The sequence below is a fragment of the Bubalus kerabau genome, chromosome 1 (genome assembly GCF_029407905.1).
Source record: "Bubalus kerabau isolate K-KA32 ecotype Philippines breed swamp buffalo chromosome 1, PCC_UOA_SB_1v2, whole genome shotgun sequence".
NCBI classification, from domain to species: domain Eukaryota; kingdom Metazoa; phylum Chordata; class Mammalia; order Artiodactyla; family Bovidae; genus Bubalus; species Bubalus kerabau.
This window is the reverse complement of record NC_073624.1, coordinates 227,866,795-227,881,269: the sequence shown is the minus strand read 5'-3', so window position 1 is coordinate 227,881,269 and position 14,475 is coordinate 227,866,795. Positions and strand designations below refer to the sequence as shown.

The 14,475-nt window shown below is 41.3% G+C and overlaps 1 long non-coding RNA gene across 1 annotated transcript; it reads right to left on the bottom strand.

Moving 5' to 3' along the window:
* Positions 1-4,303: 4,303 nt before the first annotated feature.
* Positions 4,304-12,591, bottom strand: LOC129642236 (uncharacterized). Its single transcript, XR_008709568.1, has 4 exons — positions 12,462-12,591; positions 12,241-12,374; positions 10,241-10,431; positions 4,304-4,865 (listed from the first exon to the last, which is right to left on the bottom strand). It is a non-coding gene; the product is annotated as an uncharacterized LOC129642236 (long non-coding RNA).
* Between the last annotated feature and the right edge of the window lie 1,884 nt (positions 12,592-14,475).

The window sequence follows — 14,475 nt, the reverse complement described above, 5'->3', positions numbered from 1 at the left end:
CCTATAGCAAATTTGTTCACCAAAGTATACATGTGAAAACCAGTCTCAGGCTGTTTAATAACATAAGACATAGGATATACCCATGACTGCCCTACAGTTTAGATGAGGTCCTGCCAAAAGGCATGACTGGAAAGATCTTGATCTTGGTGATTAGACTCAACAACTTCTGGGGATGGTCCTGGGAGGAGTGAGAGTCAGTGTTCTATTGATGAATTTTTAATCAAACCAAGACTGGAGGAAAAGTGAAGTGAGATGTATTCTAAAGGACTTTCATTGGAGAATGAAAGTCCAGTGCTAGTTTCCAATTGTAGCTCCCATGCACAATTACAAAGACTGAGGATTTTGCAGGGACAATCACAGAATCGCTCCTCTACTGAGAGGTGAAGGTAGAGGGGAAATGTCCATACTAAAAGGACACTAGCAATGCTGGGGACATGTCACTCAAATATTTGTTAAAGGAAATGAAACAATATCAGGATTCCTCTTCACGTTTTGGTCTCTCAGACTAGACTCTGAACTAAGAAAAAACCATATCATGTACTTAGAACTGGGCTTTCCTGGTAGCTCAGTGGTAAAGAAACTACCTGCAATGCAGGAGACACAGGAGACCTGGCTTCGAACCCTGGGTTGAGAAGATCCCCTGGAGGAGGGCATAGCAACCCACTCCAATATTCTTACCTGCAGAAGCCCTGGACAGCAAGCCTGGTGGGCTATAGTCCATAGGGTCGCCAAGAGTCAGAAACGACTGAAGCAACTTAGCATGCATGCATGTACTTAGAATTGTTAGTTTCAATCCTCTTCATTTTTTCATCCTCTATTTTATACATGAATGTGTCTGACTTGAAAACAGGGTGCCAAATGGAGGAAAATATGAGGACTGAGGATATTGCTTCATTCAGTTTTGTGGTATACTAGCTAAAGTTCAGAGAAGGCAATGGCACCCCACTCCAGTACTCTTGCCTGGAAAATCCCATGGACGGAGGAGCCTGGTAGGCTGCAGTCCATGGGGTCGCTAAGAGTCAGACACAGCTGAGTGACTTCACTTTCACTTTTCACTTTCCTGCATTGGAGAAGGAAATGGCAACCCACTCCAATGTTCTTGCCTGGAGAATCCCAGGAACGGGGGAGCCTGGTGGGCTGCCGTCTATGGGGTCACACAGAGTCGGACACAACTGAAGCGACTTAGCAGCAGCAGCTAAAGTTTAGACTAAAGAAACCTGGAAATCCCAGGAGATGTTAGTAGCCAAAGTATAAAGCTCCTTTTTCTTTATCTCATACCTTTTTCTTTATCTCATACCGTATAAATAAGATTCTAAAACCCTATTTATAGAGCCTTCCCCACATTGATCTGAGAAACTGAGGCTCAGAGACTAAATTTAGTACCTGTTACAAGCTTTGGTTCAAGAGATAAAAAGGATTGTCATTATCACCTATACGAGACCAGGACTTTGATTTCGTCTGATTTAGGTCACAGAAGCCACTGTAAGGCCTAAGTGTTCTTTCTGGGCTTGATATCTCATACTGAGGTTTGGTACACGAAATAAACCTACTCTTGTTCTGTAATATCTGCATTTACCAGTCTCTATATAATGTCAGACCCAGGACATTTTCCAGAGGAAAATTAGGACATTGCATGATCCAAAGCACTTTGCTCTTCCTCCTTGATATCCTCATGCTGCTGTGTGTTGTCGTTCAGTCACTCAGTTGTGTCCGACTCTTCATGGCACCATGGACTGCAGCACGCCAGGCTCCACTGCCCTCCACTGTCTCCTAGAGATTGCTCAAATTTATGTCCGATGCTATTGTGTTTTAGAGCCAAAATAGAAATGATGGGGAAAATGGAGGAAATATTAGAGACTCCGTCACCTCTGATTCACTGTAGGTTCTTTAATCCTACTAATTTTCTTAAAATCAGGTAGTCAATAGTCACTCCATGTATCAAAAAAAAAAAAAACTTCTCTCAATTATGAAAAAAGATCTTCTCTCAAAAATTCAATTAGTAGGAATTATAAATTCCTACTAATTTTCTTAAAATCAGATAGTCAATAGACATTCCATGTATCAAAAAAAGAAAAAGAAATCTGAAGAATTACAGAGGAAAGTGCGTGAAGCACAATATGCAACTTCTCCTTTTGCATTTGTGTGTAAAAATTGTTCCTGGCTACAGAGGCTGGGAATCTAGGGACATAATCACAAAGCAATGTGACCTACTCCTCCTGTCTGAGTGTCCAGTTATAGAGTGACTAAAGATAAAAAAAAGAAGGCTTGGAAGCTGAGATGTTTGGAGATAGAAAGAATGGACATTTTTTCTCAGTGTTTATTTGCTCCTGATGCAATGACTTGTAAAGCCTCCCCTAGGGCAATGGAGTAGCCTGAAAGTAGAGGTTAAGTTCCATACTCAAGGCATTCTTATGTATCAGACCTTTCAGGAGATAAGAGGATAATCTAGTAAAAGAACAGTCTTGAATTCTACCACTGATACTCTGCTCTCATATTGAAGGCAAAACACCCCAAACTCTGGATAAGTCCCTGGCCCAGTTTCCCTTACTATAATATAAAATCTAAATCTGCCTGGGGTTGGCATGATGTAAGTGACCCCTAAGGAGACCTCTGTGGTGTAAAATTCATTGACTCTCTGCATTGCCCAGAAGCACAGCTATAATAACTCTATAGGGAATTGTGGCTACATGGTGTTAAGCTTTCTAAGAGGAGCTTTCTTTTGAAAGGGATGCTAAAGAAGTAAGGTCCACAGAGTTTATAGTTCTATTGAAAAGCAGAGGCATGAAGTCCTTCCCCCAGGCTGGATTTCTCATACTGACTCCGAGCTAGGAAGGCCTCTGCCAGACATTCTAAATAAATCAAGGGAAAGTAGTGAAACAAAATTTCCTCTCTTCTTGTGCCCTTCAGGAAACTCTCTTTTATGAAGACAAACAGTGAGATTAATGGGAATTTGGGGCATGAAAAAATTACACAAGTCAAAATGTCTGTATTTTCTACTGCTGCCCTACTCTAATGTGGAGACCGTGACGCATGAAAAGCCAGACAGATGATAGGGGTGTAGCATGCTGCTGCACTGCGTTTCTGTAGCTCACTCTCAGTTTACCCAACTGAAAAGGGATGTGAGAGATTGGAGAAGGAACCTAAAAATAACTATTTGTTGCATAACCAAATTATCCTGACCTCTGATTTGCCTGGGTGAGTGAATGAGCCCCAACCTACTCACCCTGAAAGGTCACATTCCTGCCAAAAGCTCTCAAAGAGATTATTATATGAGCTCAAGAATTGGTGCCGCAGCCTCTGGTCTTTGCTTCTCAGGACCAGGTCTTCATCAGAGCCCATGAAGATGGAGACCCTGCTGCTTCCAGATGTCCTGCACACATGGTCTGTTAGGCTTCTTTACCACCCTGCACAGGTCTCTTCTCCTCCACACACAGTGGTTGCCCAAAGATGCCCTGGATCCTTGTCAGGCAGAAATATTTAGCACCTTTCAAGGTAAGGAAAATTCACTCTCACCTCTACCTTTTAGGGAAGGAAAAAGCTCTTTCCTTTTATGCAAAGATTTTTTAGTGAGTTGAGAACAATTCTCTCTGCTTTTCACAAAAGTGTTGTTCAGGCAGGAATACTTGGGCCCCAGTGTGTGAGTGTGAGTAGGAGGGATCTTTCAGTTTCCACACAGAGCACATCACATCTGTGATAGGTCAAGACTGGTTCAAGCACCTGTGCCACATTCTACCTGGAAACATTGCTGTCATCCATTCTTCTTTTTCATTCTTTATTTCAGTTACTTATCTCTCTGCCATAAATAGAGTTGTAAAATGGGAGGATATTGTGAGAGACAAAGACATTGCATGAAGCGAGAACCGCCATATTTAACTCTGGGTGTGTTGTGAGTCAGTGGATGAGGCTAATAAATTATCTGGCAACACCAAGAAATGTTAGGAAGAAAGATATGAAATTCCATTTTTCCAAGTTCAGTTTCAGACCATTGCACCCTTATCCTGTGTGAGGTTTCTCCCATGAACAAGAGATTAATATTCATTCCATCTGTTGATTCAGGTGATACAAGGGTTGGCTATTAAGACAGACAAAAAAACTAACCACTAGCTTAGTTTATTCAAGGTCATAAAGATCACTCCTGTGCATAAAATGAGCATCTCAACGGATGCTTCTGTTGACAGCATAATAAAAACTACTCTTTTCCTTTAATTTGTATATTCCCTATAAATATTTAGCTTCTCAAATGCTCTTTGGGCAAGTTTTAGCATATTACAGGATCTCTGATTTAATAAATAATAAACACATAAAATCACTGATGTGTACATTTTGCATTTGCCTAAGGATCTTGATTTTACCATTATCAAAATTATACTTCAGTAAGAGATAAGAGTTTACAGATTTATTTTAGGGCTTGATTGAGATTTTGTTAATATCTGAGTAATATTTCAGAAAGAGAAATAGATGCTGAGAAAAGAGAAGGAATTTGGACTTAGGGCAAAAGAAAAGAGGTTTTAGTAGAGTTAAATAGAGAAAAGCTGTTTTCTTGAACTTTAACTCCCTCTCTGGGTTTGGTCCTGCCTTAGTTTTACCATCTCCATTCAGAATCAAACCCATTTGGTTCCCAAAAGGAAAGATCCTTCAGCTTGTAGCAGGTGCTAGAGCCAGGGACACATTAAAGAAGAGTACTACGTGGGCAGGGGGGCGGGGGTGCAGGGAGCAGGTGTAAGTGATCTCAATGATTTCCTGCAAAATCTCATCCTTGGTGTGGGGAGGAAAAATCCCATGAAACTCAGATTTCTTCACTGTGCATTTCTCTAGCATGGAAGTGTTAGCAAGCTTCAAGTTTCCAATTTCACACTTCAGATCAGCTATAAGAAACAAATCAAAAAGTAATAAGATGTAAACACAAGGTGTAAATATTTAAAGAAAGTTGGCTCATAAATATGTGAGAGAGCGTGAATGCTGTAAGTTTCACTTTTACAGACTTTTTCTCCTTTTGGTCCCTCCGCCCCCTGCCCTGTCAGTGGAAAATAAATACTTGCCCATTTAAGGGGGATAAGGAATAGTACGGGGGTCATGAGGTGGGAAGCATTAGAGAAATTGTCCAAGAATTTGGGGGCTGGGAGGAAAAGATTGGGGCTTTAATAAGAAAGGTTCAGATGTGGAGGAGGAGATAATATAATAGAACAACTGGGACTTGTAGAGATCTTTCCATCTGTCAGGCACGGGCTAAGGTTTTTACAAACATAATTCATATGACCTTCAGTCAGTAATTCAGTAGGTTCAGTCACTCAGTCACGTCTGACTCTGCAACCCAATGGACTGCAGCACGCCAGGCTTCCCTGTCCATTGCCAATTCCTGGAGCTTAGTCAAACTCATGTCCATTGAGCCAGTAATGCTATCCAACCATTTCATCCTCTTTCATCCCCCTCTCCACCTGCCCTCAATCTTTCCCAGCATCAGGGTCTTTTCCAATGAGTCTATTCTTCCCATCAGGTGGCCCAAATATTGGAGCTTCAGCTTCAGCATCAATCCTTCCAATGAATATTCAGGACTGAGTTCCTTTAGGATTGACTGGTTGGATCTCCTTGCAGTCCAAGGGACTCTCAAGAGTCTTCTCCAACACCACAGTTCAAAAGCATCAATTGGCAGTCAGCTTTCTTTATGGTCCAACTCTTACATCCATACATGACTACTGGAAAAACCATAGCTTTGACTAGATGGACCTTTGTCGGGAAAGTAAGGTCTCTGCTTTTTAATGTGCTATCTGGGTTGGTCATAGTTTTTCTTCCAAGGAGCAAGCATCTTTTAATTTCATGGCTGCAGTCACCACCTGTGGTGATTTTGGAGCTGAAGAAAATATTTGAAATAGCTCAACTGGAATCCCATCACCTTCACTAGCTTTGTTCATACTGATGCTTCCTAAGGACCACTTGACTTTGCATTCCAGGATGTCTGGCTCTAGATGAGTGATCACATCATCATGGTTATCTGGGTCTTTAAGATCTTTTTTGTATAGTTCTTCAGTGTATTCTTGCCACCTCTTCTTAATATCTTCTGCTCCTGTTAGATCCATACCATTTCTGTCCTTTATTGTGCCCATCTTTTCATGAAATGTTCCCTTGGTATCTTTAATTTTCTTGAAGAGATCTCTACTTTTTCCTATTCTGTTGTTTTCTTCTATTTCTTTGCATTCAGTAAGCAAGGGCAGTTTTCACCCTGGCCTTGTATATGAGGCAATGGATCTAAGAGAAGATATGATTTCCAGGTCTCATGATTAGAAGGTATCAGGAAGGAGTCAGCTGTTGTGGAAGAGAATGTAGTTTGGGAGGCTCAGAGTAGAGGAAGGCCATTTCTTATTGGCAATCTGCTTCTCAAGGCTTGAGGATTATCTGAGTTAGAATCGTTGTTTCATCCAGGCGTCATCTATCCCATTCCAGCTAGACTGCTTCCACTACAGTTGCCTAAGCTCAGTGATGATTTACCCAACATACCACCTGGTCGTTAATGCCTAATTCTCAAGGACATCAAGCCTGAGGATGGAGGGAGGAGGAAGCCCTGGCAGTCGGGCAACCAGAACCCCTTCAGGTTTCCCCACACTTTTTCAGAGCCAGAGCCTTGAGGCCTTTCCTCACCACAGGAGGTAAAAACCAAACCTCTTCCAATTCTTCGAAATGCGGACTTTGTTGTCTACTTAGATGCTATTCTTGATATTCACCTCTTCTTCAGCCTCAGCTTCCAGAGCATCTGCAAGTCTTTGCAATGCCACCTCTAAAATGTACTTGTTTGATATGGTCCAATTTTCTCCATATCCACTGTGCTGTGCTTGTGCTTGTGCTGTTCTCAGTTGCTCAGTTGTGTCTGACTCTTTGCGACCCCATGGACTGTAGCCCTCCAGGCTCCTCTACCTGTGGGGATTCTCCAGGCAAGAATACTGGAGTGGGTCGCCATGTCCTCCTTCAGGGCATCTTCCAAACCCAGGGGTTGAACCCAGGTCTCCCGCATTGCAGGCAGATTCTTTACTGTCTGAGCCACCAGGAAAGCCCATGAATACTGGAGTGCGTAGCCTATTTCTTCTCCAGGGGATCTTCCAGACCCAGAAACTGAACCAAGGTTTCCTACATTACAGGTAGATTCTTTACCAGCTGAGCTACCAGGGAAACCCATATCCACTACCACCACCCTAATCTAACTGCTCTCATGTTCAGCCTAGATGACCACAGCATCATAACTACATCCTAACTACACTGTTGCCCAGAAAAATGTCACTTCCCACAGTGCTTCAAACCAAATTTAAAGTCTTCAATGATTCTTCCTTGCATTTAAGAAAAACTCCAATTGCCTGACAGGGGGTTACATGATGCTGCATACTTTGGTTCCTGTCTGCCTTTCCAACTTCCCCTCATGGCACATTCCTTCAAGGTCACCATATCCATCTATGCATATGTGTGAATGCTCAGTCATATCTGACTCTTTGCAACCCCATGGACTGCAGACCACCAGGCTCCTCTGTCCATGGGATTTCCTCAGCAAGAATACTATAGTAGGTTGTCATTTCCTTCTCCAAGGGATCTTCCCGGCCCAGGGATTGAACCTGTGTCTTCTGGGTCACCTGCATTGGCAGACAGATTCTTTACCACTGAGCCACCTGGGAAGCCCATCCAACTATGGTGACCATCAAACATATTTCTCCTCTGTGCTTTTCCTCTCCAAAGAGCTCATCTTTCCATTGGAAACTCTCTTTTCTTAGCTTTTACTGGGCTGGTATAATCCATACTTCATTTCCAAGTTTAAATGTCATCCCATAGTGAGTTATTCCCACTCTCTACTTCTCCATCCTTATCTTCCCCCAAGTTGTTCATTGCTTCATAGCACTTGTGAAATTTCGCTGTTTGTTTAGTGGTTGGTTTTCTTATTCTTTGGCTGCACCACCTATCAGACTCTTAAGTTCTACAGGACAGGAACTAAGACTGTTTTGTTCACAGTGGGGTACAGGTGCTTATTGTACTACTTGGCTAAAGTCCTCTCAGCGCAGTAAGTAATGACATTTTGAGTTCCTAAGCACTGTAGAAATTCTGACAATTATGGTGCCTCCCATAGTAAAAATTAGAGAAAAATTAAAATAAAACTGTACATATACTGAAATGAAACTTGTAAATTTTTTTTTAAATTTTTATTGGGGTACTATGCTAGGTACTCACATAGAACAAAAACTGAGTAACACGCTGTGTTCTTTCACACCTCAGGACCAGCATGCACTTCCTTTTGTCTGAAGCCACCTGCCTCCACCATACTCCACAATTCCTCCAGGAACGTCTTTTCAAGGCTCTCAAACACGTTTATGTTTGGTTATGTTCTCCCTTTATATGCCATCAGAGTTTCTTGTAGTTCTCTTGTTTTAGCCCTCAATATCATTTATTTTTTTAAAAATTTGTAGTCTTTTTTTCTTTTTGGAGCAGAGAAAGGCTTATTACAAGGCCATGCAAGGAGAGAGGTGGCTTAAGCCCTGAAAAGCCTTGATCTCCCTGAAGGGTTTTGGCAAAGCATTTTTAATATGTTGGTTGGGGGCAGGGGTTTCAGGGTACTTGATCACCTTATGCACATTCTTTGAATGACACTACACTTCATGACAAATAGATGGGGAAACAATGGAAACAGTGACAGACTTTATTTTCTTGGGTTCCAAAATCACTGCAAATGGTGACTGCAGCCATGACATTAAAAGATGCTTGCTTCTTAGAAGAAAAGCTATGACCAACCTATACAGCATATTTAAAAGCAGAGACATTACTTTGCCAACAAAGGTCCATCTAGTCAAAGCTATGGCTTTTCCATATAGTCATGTATGGATGTGAGAGTTGGACCATAAAGAAAGCTGAGCGCTGAAAAATTGATGCTTTTGAACTGTGGTGCTGGAGAAGACTCTTGAGAGCCCCTTGGAGAGTAAGGAGATCCAACCAGTCAATCCTAAAGGAAATCAATCCTGAATATTCATTGGAAGGACTGATGCTGAAGCTGAAACTCCAATAACTTTGGCCACCTGATGGGAAGAACTGACTTATTGGAAAAGACCCAGATGCTAGGAAAGATTGAAGGAGGGAGGAAAAGGGGACGACAGAGGGTGAGATGGTTGGATAGCATCACTGACTTGATGGACACGAGTTTGGGTAAGCTCCAGGTATTGGTGATGGACAGGGAAGCCTGGCGTGCTGCAGTCCATGGGGTCGCAAAGAGTCAGACATGACTGAGAGACTGAATTGAACTGAACTGAACCCTGAGGCAGCAGAGTGGCGTCACAGGGGGTTAACGTTATCAGTCCTTAGTCTCCAAGAGGCCTGGGGCTACGTGCTCATGGTCATCAATTAGTTCTTTCATTTGTGTGTGGTTGTGGGGAGGATTCACATCTGCTAAACAACTCCTATGGCCATACTCCTATGGCCAACCACCTTATGGGTGAGTCTACACTGCAGGTGGGTGGCCATAGGAAATTTGCATCCAATACTGTTGTTATTGTCATTGTTCAGTCGTTTGGTCCTGTCCAACTCTTCATGACCCCATGGACTGCAGCATGCCAGGTATCCCTGTCCTTCACCATCTCATGGAATTGGCTCACACTCATGTCCATTGAGTCAGTGATGCCATCCAACCATCTCATCCTCTGTTGTCCCCTTCTCCTCCTTCTTTTAATCTTTCCCAGCATCAGTCTTCAGAGCGGAGCTAAAGCAGAGAATATAAAGTTCTTTGAAAAGCGTGCATAGCTGTGTCCTTGGTACCTAGTACATCATTAATGTATCAATAAATGAATGAATGAGCAGTATTTCTGACCTCAAAATGCTTACAATCAAATAGAAAAGACTAAGAAATATTTATGGTTCAACAGTATTACCTCCCTGTGCACGCTTGCTCAGTTGTGTCGGACTCTGTGACCCTTTGGACTATAGCCTACCAGGCTTCTCTGTCCATGGGATTTTTTCAGTTAAGAAGACTGGAGTGGGTTGCCCTGCCCTCCTTCTGGGGATCTTCCTGACCCAGGGATCAAACTCCTGTCTCCAGTGTTTCCTGCATTGCAGATGGATTCTTTACCCAACATCATTAGCATATTAATAAAGATGTGACAAGGGACTGCAGGAATCTCATTTCTAATGCTAATCTCATGCTAATCCTGGTATCAGTGAAGAGTCCCTGAAGGAGGTGATGGATAAATCTTGAAGGCTGAAGAATTAGGGCAGAGAAGGGACTTACAGAGGATATAGGGTGAGCAAAGGCAGAGTGTAGAGTCATCCACAAGGTGATTGGCCATAGGAGTGAGGAGTTCATGGAGAGTGCTTCTGATATACTTGCTTGCTGGTGGTATTGATAAAGGACATGCAGTGAGATCAGAATGATACCTTAATGACCTCAAGAAGATCCTGGATGCTTCCATTTAATGTTCTCTGTAAACACACAATATGCTAAGAATCTCCTACAGAATAGACAAGGAATAAACAGCAGTCACATCTATGATCCCTAGCTTGTTGCCCCTTCTGCCGGGGCAGGGGGAGGGGGTGGAATCAGGACATTGGCCTATCTCTGAGATAAACATCTCCAGAATGCCTCATAGTCTGCTGGCAGTTGATCTGCAGTTATAACGGCAAGTTCTTAGAATAGCCTGGAGTGATCTGAGTGTTCTGTAAACACCTAGAAAAATGTGCTGTGTATAACCATAGTTATTAAAAATTATATTAATAATAATATTAGATAACATTACTTATTTATTACATGCCAAATACATGTTGGCTCTTGGCACACATGAACTTTGATTTTCAAATGAAACTGAGGCACAGGGAAATTAAGCAAATTGCCCAAGGTCACTCAGAAAAGAATATAGTGAAGTGTGGACTCGGTCCAGGTAGTCTGTCTCCTGAGCTCAAACTTTGCAACTTCCTCCCATAATGATGTGGTTTCTCTTGAAAATTTAATGCTGCTTTTGGAGCCAAGACCCACACACACCATCTACTTTTTCAGACATTCACACCATCTTTTTTCCAGACATAGAATTCAGAGTCAAACTTAGAGAGGTCTAAGGAGAGGTAGACAGTCTGGTCACCTTTAGTACTTCTGGAAAAGATGCTCTTAGAACAAAACAAGTGTTTCCCAAAGACCGCCAGCAATATGCTAGATGACTCTGAATTTGCGTGGACCAACATTTCCATTTTAATAGATATATACTTTAAAAATATGCATTAGATACACATTATGCTGATATGCAGGTATACTAAAAGGATAATTACTGTAATTACTTTTTAATTTTTAGAAATATCAAAAATATTTAACTGGACAAATAATGTTATAATAACTTATTTATCCATAATTCAATGCAGAATTTTGATAGTTCATTTATTTACTTGCTTGTTCATTCAACAAATATTTATTGAGCATATAATATGGGTCAGGTGCTGTTCACAAATAAACTAACAAATATCACTGCAATTTCATAGCTAGCATTCTAGTGGGGAGAAACAGATGAAAATTTTAAAACCCAAACAAATAACATAGTATATTAAAAGATGATAGATACCATGGGAAAATAGAACACAGTAACAGAGGAAATGCCAATAGAGAGAAGGAATGAAATTTAAAATTTTTTTGTTTTAACTAAAAATTCTTACAAATGAAGCTGAAATCTCTGTTTTAAAAAAATATTGTTTTACATTACATGCCTTTCTCTGGGAACATTCTCTTTACTATGCCTAATTTTATTAATGTTCTGCTGAAGCCAGAGACAAATTTTCTTTTAAAGTAAATAAATAACAAATAATTAAAGTTAACAAAAATAAATATCACATAATTAAACATCTAAAGAAAACTATTATTAAATAATGGTAGCAGTACAGCATGGATATGGCAAAAAAAAAGGGAAGAATACTATTTGAGTGGGCTTCCCTGGTGGCTCAGTGGAAAAGAATCCATTTGCCAGTGCAGTACATGTGTGTTCCATCTCTGGTTTGGGAAGATCCCCTGGAAAATGAAATGGCAACTCACTCCAGTATTCTGGCCTGGGAAAAGTATTCTGGCCTGGGAAATCCATGGACAGAGGAGCCTGGCAGGCTACAGTCCAAGGGGTCTCAAAAGAGTTGGACACAGCTAAACAAAAACTGCTTGAGTCGTTAAATTATGGACTTATTTAAATAGGGAACACCAAATGCGTTTCCCCTCCAATTGACTATATGTTGATAGGAAGAGAGAAAACTAGAGTTACTCACCACACCCAAGTCAGCTCTTGATACTCAAGATGAAATGCTTCCTCACAAGGCCTATGGGGAAGATTTCATCACCTAAACACATCTGAGCTTCTACAGTCTGCAGCTGTTTTCTCTGCTTACTTACATGACCATTTCTGTGGAGGCAGCAGATAAAATACAGAGAAGAATAAAAAAGCTAGACTATAACAACCCATTATTTTATGCTATACAACTATACGTACGTGATGCTGATGTCCAAGTGTGTGTAGACTGTGCGACTGTCGAGGCTCTGATGGGAGCAGGATGCCAGCGTTCCCTCGAGGGGAAGGCAATGCCAAGTGTTGAGGATGAGTTGCAAGCCTTTCCTCAACCACCTAATTACCGTCAAGTCAGCTTTGTTAGAATAAGGCCCTGATATTAAGTGTGAACCCAAGCAGGAAAAAGTCCTCTCCTATTTTAACATTAAGTACTTAAGAATGAGCAACAAATCATCATAGCTAACATTTATTGAACATTTACTATGTGCTAGATATGTGCTAATGTTCCACATGCATCACCCTATTGGATTCCCATGATGAGGTTCTATGATGATTTCCATCTCACAGGTGAAGAAACATAGGTTCAGGGAAGTTAATTAACATGTTCCAAATTATATCAAAAGTCAGTCAAGCCCAGATTGTCTGACTGAAATCTGTGCTAATCCTATGTGAATCTGTAAATAACCCTACAGGTTAAGAACAAAGGGTATCTCCAGGGTTTCCCTGGTAGCTCAGTGGTAAAGAACCGTTTGCCAGTGCAGGAGACATGGGTTCGATCCCTGATCCGGGAAGATGCCACATGCCATGGAGCAATTAAGCCTGTGTACCACAACTATTGAATCTGTGCTCTAGAGCCTGGGAGCTGCAACCACTGAACGAAGCCTGTGTACTCTAGAGCCCGTGCTCCACAACAAGAGAAGGCACAGCAGTGAGAAGCCTGTGCTTCCCAACTAGAGAGTAGCCCCCACTCACCACAACTAGAGGAAAGCCTACGCAGCAACGTAGATCCAGTACGGCCAAAAAATAAAAACAATTTTTAAATTTTAAAAAAGAGTATCTCTATTCCATGGAGGAGTGGCAGAAAATGTAATGGTTGAGAGAGCGAATGCTAGTGATAGACGTGTCAGAGTTTTAATTCTGGCTCTGCTGTGCATTAGCCATGTGGATTTGGGAAATTTATTTAACTCTTTTAAGACTTACAACATCCTAACTTGTCACGTTTTAGAGAACTTTTAATGTCTCAGAGCCTTACTGTTTTTGCCACCGTCGTCACCATAACCATCATCATCAACATCACAGCTATCACACATTATTTTCTCGCCTTAATTTTCTCCCATTCTGAGATTGCCATGCTATTCCTTCAATCTCTAGGATCAAGGAGTGGCTACAATGTTCTACCACCACTACTAATAATAGTAATAAGAGTAAACATTTATTGTACGCTTACTACATGCCCAGTGCTTTTAGTGCATTATCTCATTCGATCTTTACAACTACTGCCTGAGATAAATACTAGTGTCATTTATAATTTATAGTTAGAATTCATCTAGAACACAGCACTGCTGCTTTCACGTCCTTTCTACCAACCGACCACCCAGACCACCAGCTGGCGTGGGACCTCCAAAAGGGCATACTTGAAATAGCATGGAATTTCCTGCAGGAAATTGCACACTTCAGGAGTCTGACACTAAAAGGGTTTGGAACTATCCACTGACTGACAGCAGTGGTTGCTCAAGGAATTTCTGTTTCCTCTGTTCTAACTTCCTTTGCCACAGGGGCATGCCAAACACCTCCAGTTCCTCTTAAGAGAGGGAGCTGGAAAAATAGTAAGACCAGTGACTCACTAGAGAAGACCAAGCAGAGAGCAGTGACAAGGAATCAGACTCTTAAACATTGCAAATTCCAGTCACTCGTTTTCCTTGTTAACAACCTTGAGTACCTTTGAGTAAAAGATGCTATAAAAGACAAACGTATTTGGAGTGATAATAATCTCCTATTACATAATATAACTTTCTCCATATTTGCTATTATTTATTCAATGGCAAATTTAATAACATTTATTGGAAAACCATAGAAAATGAAAAAAACAGTTAAGCTGTCTTGTATGATTCAGTCTACATTTCGATTAAATTTAAATTATTCTCTTCCCATGGCTATACACCCTTGCCCCATTTTTAAAAACCTGAAGTCCTGGGTAGGAGAGACCAAAAGCATCCCA